We start from the raw sequence: 8678 nt of genomic DNA, 5'->3' as shown, positions 1-8678 counted from the left end.
GGGCTCCAACTTATGCGTAAAACCGTGGAGCTGGGGCAAAGAAAGGCTGAGCATTGTTGTCGCCATGATAGCAAAAACAGTCTTGACTCAGGCAAATAAATGAATCAATAAGTAACGAAGAGTTTGGGGGACCTAGGATGGCGCACGCAGGGCGCTAAGCTCTGGGAGCTCCCACCTGCTCTGGGGAGCCCGTAAAGTCGCTTGGCCGGTGCTTAAAGATGGGAGGGAGCCAGCGGGCTGTTGGGAAGACGGCTTAATCCACAGCCCCGGCCTCCCGGCTTTCCCTCCGGCTCCATTCATTATTCATCCAGCTGCGGGAAGGAGAGTTCACCTGCCCCGCCACAAATCTGAGCCGCAGCCGCGGCAGCCCGGACGCGGGGCGGGGCGCCCTCTCCGCCCGGTGTCAGGTGGGGGCCACCTGCGGGTGCAGAGCTCCGGCGCGCGACTGGGGCCGCGCGAGGCCAGGAAGTTCTGCCTCCGGTCGACCTCCAGCCCCTGGAGTGCAGTTCTTTGCTCGCTTCCCGGGAGAAAGTGGCGTGGCTTTGGAAATCCACGCGCAGTGATGTAGCTTGGGGTGGGGAAGGCTATCTCCTGCCCGTTCCCTCCCGGGTCGTGCCAGTGTGTACTGTCGCCGGAAAAAGCACGCCTGGGGCTTGTGCAGAACCTGTTCAAACCAGTAAAAATATGTCGTTTACTGTATGTGTGTGTGCTGCATACTTTACCAACAAATAAAAGTTAAGGGCTTAATTGTATTAATAGTTCAGATGGGAGAGTCAGCTCAGACCAAATCTGAACTTTAAGACTTAGAAAAATTATGTTTTCACTTGGTAGTGGCAGGTTCTTATTTAGGATCCTATCTCAGCAGGGCTGAAAACGTGCTCTCTCTCCTAGATTGCTCACTAGGGGGCAGTTGGAATGATGCAGTTTTTCAAATTTCTTGAAATTATAAAAACCATTATTACTAAAAAGTCTGCAGGGTTCGCTCTAGAGAAGACTGGCTGATACTGTGGGCAGAGTTTAAGACTGTCCAGTCTTATGTTAAGGTAGGACAAGGACAGGGAGAGAGGGGCGCTTTTCTGCCAAAGATTCTTTGGAAACTTTTTGCTTAAATGTTTGGCCTCACTTTCAGAACATTCTGGAATCATTTCACAAATTTGACTGATAGATGCTTGAGTTTCCAGCAAGTCATGGTGATGCTTATCTAATAATCATCAATGAGGGCATGATTATGGGCATTTATTGAGTATATGTTTGCCTGGCACTGTGTTAAGAACTTTACATTATCTCATTTAATGAATTTAAGTAAGTGATGTAAATTCCAAATACCAAAAAAAAAAAAAAAAAAAGCTGTCACCTGATGAGGACTTTGATTTGGGTTATCAAGTTTTCCTTTTTTCTTAAAAATAAGGACATTGAGGACAAAGTTGGAAATTTTAAGGGTCTTAGAGATTTCCTCACGTTTTTATTATTAGCCTTGGCAATGGTTTTTAAGAATGGGAAACAAGCATTCACAAGTGTACTTCTCTTGAAGTGACCATGGAAGAATTTGTCCTCAGTGAGAAATAGCACGTTTTCAGCATTGCTGAGATAGGATTCTAAATTAGCAACTGCTGTCACCAAGTCAAATATATATTTTTCTAAATCAGAGAGCATGTCATACAGGCTTCTAGTACATCAGTTAATAATCCTACAGCTAGAGCTGATAAAGGTGTGGTCGTCCTCCTTCAGTGTGCTCACTAAGAGCTTAAGATGGCTCTTGCTTATTCTTGTATCTCCAGCTCAGCTGCTAGTACACAAAAGGTGATTAAAAAATACTGGTGTGATGAATATTAGCAAATCACATTCTTTTGAATTAACCATAAAGTGGCTTCTATGAGAAGCTTCAGTATGACCTTGAATGTAATATCTAAGTGTCTTGGGGTTTTGATTCCAAATGCTGAAGTTGGCTAGGTGAGAGCTCTAAAATATTTTTGCCAATCATCTAATACAGAAAAAGCAGGGTCAATATTTGCCTCCTATTCCTGGTCTGTCGCAACTTTTTGGTTCTAAATTTTATTTATTAAAAATAGAGTTTTTATCACCAAACTACTAGCAGTGTTATTTTACATTGTCTCAAATTGTCAAGCTGACAAACTACTGAGTTGAGAACTTCATAAAATAAAAAAGTCACAAAGAAACTTCTAGTGAACACGGATACATTCTGAGTCAAATAAGCTCTGCCATGAAATTTTCTGGAGAAGCACATCTTGAGTAGAGATTCTCTGACAGTAGAAATTCTGTGAAGTTGCACTAGATAGAACATGTTGGCTTGGATATAGGGAAACAGGATTAGAGTTTAAGAGAACTGAGTTCCCCCCACCCCCAATAATATAATAGTTTATTTTTACATCATTTTGTGCCTTTTTCCATCTCAGTTGTAATCCCCGTGGGCTGCCCATCACCAAATCACCGTGTGCCATCACCATAGTCCAGTACACTTCCCTCCCCCCACTGGAGAACTGAGTTTTTAAGTCTGTGCCCCATCACTCTCCATGCCACTTTAGCCAATACCACAGTTGCCCAGGCGCTCCCCATAAATGCCAATAACAGAATACATTGAAAAGGATTATTTGTTAGACAATGTGTTTTATTTGTGGGGGATCAGCATACTTAGTTCTCCTCTTGACTGAGAGTTCCTTCTATGTGAGATTTGATGCTTAAAACTCAGTGTTAAGGAAGGGAAGGCATAGAAGGGGAATAAATATTTCAGCTCTTCATTTTTCCATTTCACAAATCCTTATTTAGAGCTATGTGTCTGGTAGGGGGGATACAAACATCAAAAATTGAATTTATAACACTGGCCCTCAGGGAGTTTGTATATCCAGAAATTGTTAATATCAGTAAAGTTGCAGTAGGATATGTGAACATTGGTCCTTGGTGGATTTTCCAATATTGAATAAATGCAACTTTGTATGTTAAGGGTTTTGCATGTTCCTGCTAGTGGAATTAAAGAGATGATTTACTGTCATAGGCTCTTATTTCCATCATATTACGTTTCTGTTCTCTACTGGAGATTGGACTCTAGGCGTTAGCTCCTCATGCACATCATTTAGTGAGGGCACAGCCATCTGTATTCACTGTTATGGACTTGAGTGGCAATATTACTCAATTTTACTCAGACACAAGTAGTCATAAAATACTCACCACCACATGGCTCAGGAGAGGGGAGGAGACTACCACATGGCAAAGTTGGAGCCATTTGCCAAATCTACAACCAGTTCAAAAACTGTTGGCCAATTTTATTTTAACTGTTAATTGATCAGAATCCTGGTTGACAACAATCAGGGCAGTCCTTTCATTCCAGAACAAGATTCTGTTTTAACAACAATCTACAAGCCATATGCTGAATTTTAACACTACATGAAGCTTGAACATTTAAATGCCAACTTGACTGTTCCTAATGAATAAAACTTCTGTGACACCACAATTTCCAAATCTCTTCATACCTTAGGGTCATGTATACCATGAATAGTTCTTGGAACTAATGGGCCTGACATTTTGTGACTCTTGGATTTAACTTCCCTAATGTACTCAGAAGGTCCAGCTTCTGTAGTGACTAGTTTCAGTGACGTTGGAAGTGCCGGTGTAACTCAGATCACACATTTTCACTAAAATCTTCAGACTTCATACAGTTATGTAATAAAGAACATGCTATAATGTGATAGTAAAAACACATTTGTTTAAATGACTATGAAGTAATGTTTTGCCTATTTGACCACAAGAATGAAGAAAGGTCTCAGGGTCCTAGCTTTTTTCTTGGCACCATATGTAACCCCTTCACTCACAGAACTTCATGCTGCAATGATTCTAGCTACTCCTTAAAAAGTTGTAAGTGGAGAAGACAACTTAGTGAGGGAACCACCATCTGTATTCACTGTTATGGACTCACATGGCAATATTACTACTTCATTTTATTCAGACACAAGTAGTCATAAAATACCACCATATGGTTATTTTATATGAGTTGTTGGATTAATAAAAAAGATTCTGTTTTAGTGCAGAGCCAGAGACTAGCCTGCACCAAGTCAACCAACCTCCCAACTTCATCTCCTGGGGGATGAGAAGCATGTGCTTGTGTGTGGGGGCAAAATTTGCTTGCCTAGGAGGATCGCAGCTGGCATTGGGTGGTGGTAAATGTTTGATAGGACTGGGCATCACAGTGGAAGGCTTTATTATCTCAAGGGAATAGAAACGAAGTTTTGGAAGCCATGTTAACAGACACATTTGTGCAGCTGCCTTGGGGGTAGAGCTGTTGTATTTTAGCAAAGTCCTCCGAGGGTGAAACTTATTTCCTTTGGAGTTGTACACCGTAGAGCAACCCAAATTGAGTTATTTCCTTCCCCTAATGATAGAATTTATCAGCAACTATGTAGCATTTTGACTCCCCTCTCTAGCAGATGTTTGGCTTAACCAAGTGTGTATGTGAAGCCGCCACACTCCCTATTGCTTTATTTTCTCACCTTACAGTGAGTTTGTAGCATCTGAACTTCCAGAAATGGGTTCTGATAGGGGTTCTTGGTTACTGCTTAATATACTTGATTTTGAAGTCTTGAAAAGATACTGGCTATTGAAAGGTAATAAAATTATTGAAGGTGGTCTCATTGTGAAGGTCAAATTTTGTTTATTTATTCTAAAGGTTTACATTTGTTATATTATACCTAAGTGATAATCTTTTATGTTTTAAACATCATAAGTAATTCAATATGTCCATTCAAAAGATTTTGAAATTGATATATGATTTTGAAATGATTATGAACAAATCATCTGTGTTGGTATATGTTTATTTGTGATACTTTTAATTTAATATATATACGTATATATTATATATACGTATCTATCACTTATAATTTTATACAGACATACAGATATCTATGATACCATGTTATACATATTACCTATATATGATATGATCTATATATATATCTTTTCTTGTGACATGCCATACACTAAAATACTAGCTCTTTGGAGTGCGGTTAAAAAATTATTTATTGAAGTAACATTATACCACAGCACTATATGTGTGAAACAAATGTATGTTATCACACCGTGCCCACCACCAAATTCCAATAATCCTCTTCTGTGGTCCATTGGGCTTCCCCCTCTTGCTCTCACCCCTCACCTTCTCTTTTTGTGGCTTTACTTCTGTAGTTAGATTTCAAGGGTTTGTTGTGGTTTGAGTCTGCTACTTTTTTTTTTTTTTTTTATATTCCACCTATAAGTGAAGTCACCTGGAATTACCTTTCACCTTTTGACTTATTTTGCGTGGCCTAATTCCTTTCAGACCCATACATATTATCTCAGATGGCAAAATTTCATCTTTTATTATTGTTGAGTAGTAATTTACTGTGTACATATACCACATATTCTTTATTCACTTACCTGTTCTGGGATACTTGTGTATTTTCCATTAACTTGACTGTTGTAAGCAGTGCTGCAATGAACATGGAGATCATCTACCCTTTCAAAATAGTGTTTTTGTGTTCACTCCTAGACACCTAGGGGTAAAACTGCTGGATCATGTGGTGATCTATTTTTAATATTTTGAGAAACTTCCATAATATTTACCCTAGGGGTTGGGCCAGTGTGCAGTACTACCAACAGTGTATGAGGATTCCTATTTTTTTTTTTACATTCTCACTAGTACTTGTTGTTTCTGGATTTTTTGATGTGGGTCATTCTCATGGGTGTGAGGTGGAATCTCATTGTGGTTTTTATTTACATTTTCCTAGTAAGTATATATGAGCATTTTTTTCATGTGTTTGTTGGTTATCTGCATCTTCTTTGGGGAAGTGTCTATTTACCTGTTCTTTTCATTTTTTGGTGGGGTTATATGTTTTCATTCTGTTGAGGTGTATATGTCTTGGATATTAGGTCCTTGTTGCATGTATAATGTACATCTATCTTCTTACACTAAGTAGGGGTATCTTTTGCTTTAATGATAATTTTATTTGCTGTGCAATACTTTTTAGTTTGATGTAGTTCCATTTGTTTATTTTTGTTTTTGTTTCCCTTGTCATTATAGTTGATGCCCCAAAGACATCCCTTAAACCAAAGTCTTTTAAGTGTTTTGTTTATATTTTCTTCTTTGTATTTTATGCTTTCAAGTCTTTTATCCATGTTTTTAATCCATTTTGAGTTAATGATGTGAGATAGTGGTCTGGCTTCATTATTTTGTATGTCTCAGTTTTCTCAACACCATTTTTTGAAGATACTTCCCTCTCTCCTTGTTCTACTCTTGATTGCTTTGTTAAAGATTATCTATCTATTTAAGTGTGGATTTATTTCTGTTCTATTCCTTTGGCGTGTATATTTATTTTTATTCTAGTACCATGGTGTTTTCATAATAATAACTTTGTAGTATAGTTTTGAGTCTGGGAATGTGATACCACTTTTTTTTGTTGTTGTTGTTAGGATTGCTTTGGCTATTTGAGGACTTTTCTGTTTTCACACACATATTAGTAGTTTTTTTTTTCTATTTCTTTGAAGAATGCCATTCAAATCTTAACAGGGGTCGAAGTGAATCTGTATATTGCTTTGGATAAGATGGTCATTTTGACAGTATTAATTATTTCAATCTTTGAGCAGGAACTTCTTTTTATTTTTTGTGTCTTTTTTTTTTTTTTTTTTAAACAATGTCTTACAGTTTTCATGGTGCAGACTTTTCACCACCTTTGTTTCCAGGTACTTTTTCTTTTTGATTCAATTGTAAAGAAGATTGTTTTCTTGATTGCTTTCTCTTCTGGTTCATTGTTTGCATACAGGTACATAACTAATATTTTGTATTTTGATTTTGTATTCTGCCTTTTTCCTATTCTGATATTTTTTTTAGTATTTTTTTTTTGTGTGTGGAAACTTTAGGGTTTTCTGTGACTACTTTCATCTGAAAGTAATGTTTATTCCTTTCCAATATGGATTCCTTTTATATCTTTCTCTTGCTTAATTTAATGACTCTCCCTGGGATTTCCAACACTATGTTGAATAGTAGTGGTGTGCTTTCATTTTTTTACATTTATTTATTATTTTTTAAAAAGCAGGTTAATTACTAAAAGGAGAAAGAAAAAGAAAGGCCCTGGCATAGTCACAGGTGGTCAGGAGAGCTGCCTAAAGTGGACATTCTCTTGTATCCAGTCTTAGAGGAAAAGCTTTCAGTTTCTAATTGTTCTGTATGAGGTTGGTTGTTCATTTTTCATGTATGAGAAGGCCACAGATGATCTGTATTATGTTCAAGTGTGGAACTGGAGTTCTTAAAGAATGTCTGTTGAGAAGAAGTTCCTCCTAAGATGTTATGTCTAGTTATTTCTATTTGGATGTGAAACACAAAACAGTCGTTTAAAAATTTACCCACGAAGGTCATTGATTCAAATGCTAGTCTCAAGAGTCATCTCATTTTCTTTGAAGATTGTTCTTAATTTTATTACTGTGGAAAAGGTAAAGCAGTTCCATTCCAGAGAAGTAAGTATTTTTGAGACTTCCTGAGTTACCTGTTAGTGGCTAAACACTGTAATAAAATGTATCCTTCACTTTTTAGAAACCAGATATGGCACATTGTCTTTGTCTTGTTGTGGTTATACTGTTCTACTCTGTTTTGTAGCCTTAGTTCCTGAGAGGGTAGCTGTTAGCACATTGTCCATATGTATCTAGGTTTCCTGCTACTCAAAAATCAGTCAAGATAATGATGTAATTTTTTAAAATTAAAATCTTGTTTTCACATATAAAAGTTAAAAGAATTTATGATATGCTAGTTATTCAGCATATATAGGCTTTCAAATTCAGACTCCTTTTTCATTTGGAAGCAAATTTTCTGTTTCTTATTTGGTGCTTAATGAGTGGAAAATATAAAGACGTATCAGTTCCCAATCAGCTCCTAATCAGCCCATCAGAAAACATAATTGCATACAAAATGGGTGAAAAGTTTTAGAAGTCAGATATTCAATAGAAGAGTTCTTTTCAAGTAACTACTCTCTTCATCACTCTCAAGTAAATTGCTTTAGTATCCCTAAAGAGAATATATTGTGTTAGATGCATTAAATAGATATTTCAGTGGATGCCTACTACATGGGAGTAGGGATAATAAGGTGTGGAAATAGTTCCTGTCCTAAGTGTACATTTACATTGTAGTGGGGTAGACATGTCATTTCCACAGTATTAACAACGCTACCACAGAGAAGAAATAGAGAATGAATTCACAGAAAAATGCTGTAGGAACAAAATTTTCTGAGTACAAAGGAGAAGGATCAAAATCATCCTTTGTGCTAGGAAACTTCTTGAAGGGGAGGAGAGGAATCAAATTCAAGGGATGTGAACCGACCAAATGCAACTCTCATTGGAAACCAAGGTGAACAAAGGCATTGAGAACCAAAAGGGATAATGTTGGCCCCTTGAATTACAGTGGAAATTTGGTAAGCAAAGACTGATAGGGATTACCTGGATAGGTAATTTGCACTGGACATGAAGTCTTTGCAGGTTTATCACAAAAATGTGCACTGTATCTATAGTATGCATTCATTTTAAAATCCAAACAATTTTTAAAAAATAATATAATAGTTTATTTTGACATCATTTTGTGCATTTTTCCGTCCCTGTGGGCTTCCCATCACCAAATCACCCATGTGCCATCAACATAATCCAGTGCACTACCC

The 8678-nt window shown here is 37.4% G+C and overlaps 1 protein-coding gene across 1 annotated transcript in view; it reads left to right on the top strand.

The window, feature by feature from the left end:
* FRAS1 (Fraser extracellular matrix complex subunit 1) overlaps positions 1–8678 on the top strand; it is a 412381-nt gene that overhangs the window by 782 nt on the left and 402921 nt on the right. The gene's annotated exons all lie outside the window — the stretch shown is intronic.

Source organism: Condylura cristata, unplaced genomic scaffold (assembly GCF_000260355.1).
Source record: "Condylura cristata isolate star-nosed mole 26May11 unplaced genomic scaffold, ConCri1.0 scaffold00012, whole genome shotgun sequence".
In the NCBI taxonomy this organism is placed as follows: domain Eukaryota; kingdom Metazoa; phylum Chordata; class Mammalia; order Eulipotyphla; family Talpidae; genus Condylura; species Condylura cristata.
The sequence above is the reverse complement of the archived record's forward strand: the minus strand, read 5'-3'. Positions and strand labels throughout refer to the sequence as shown.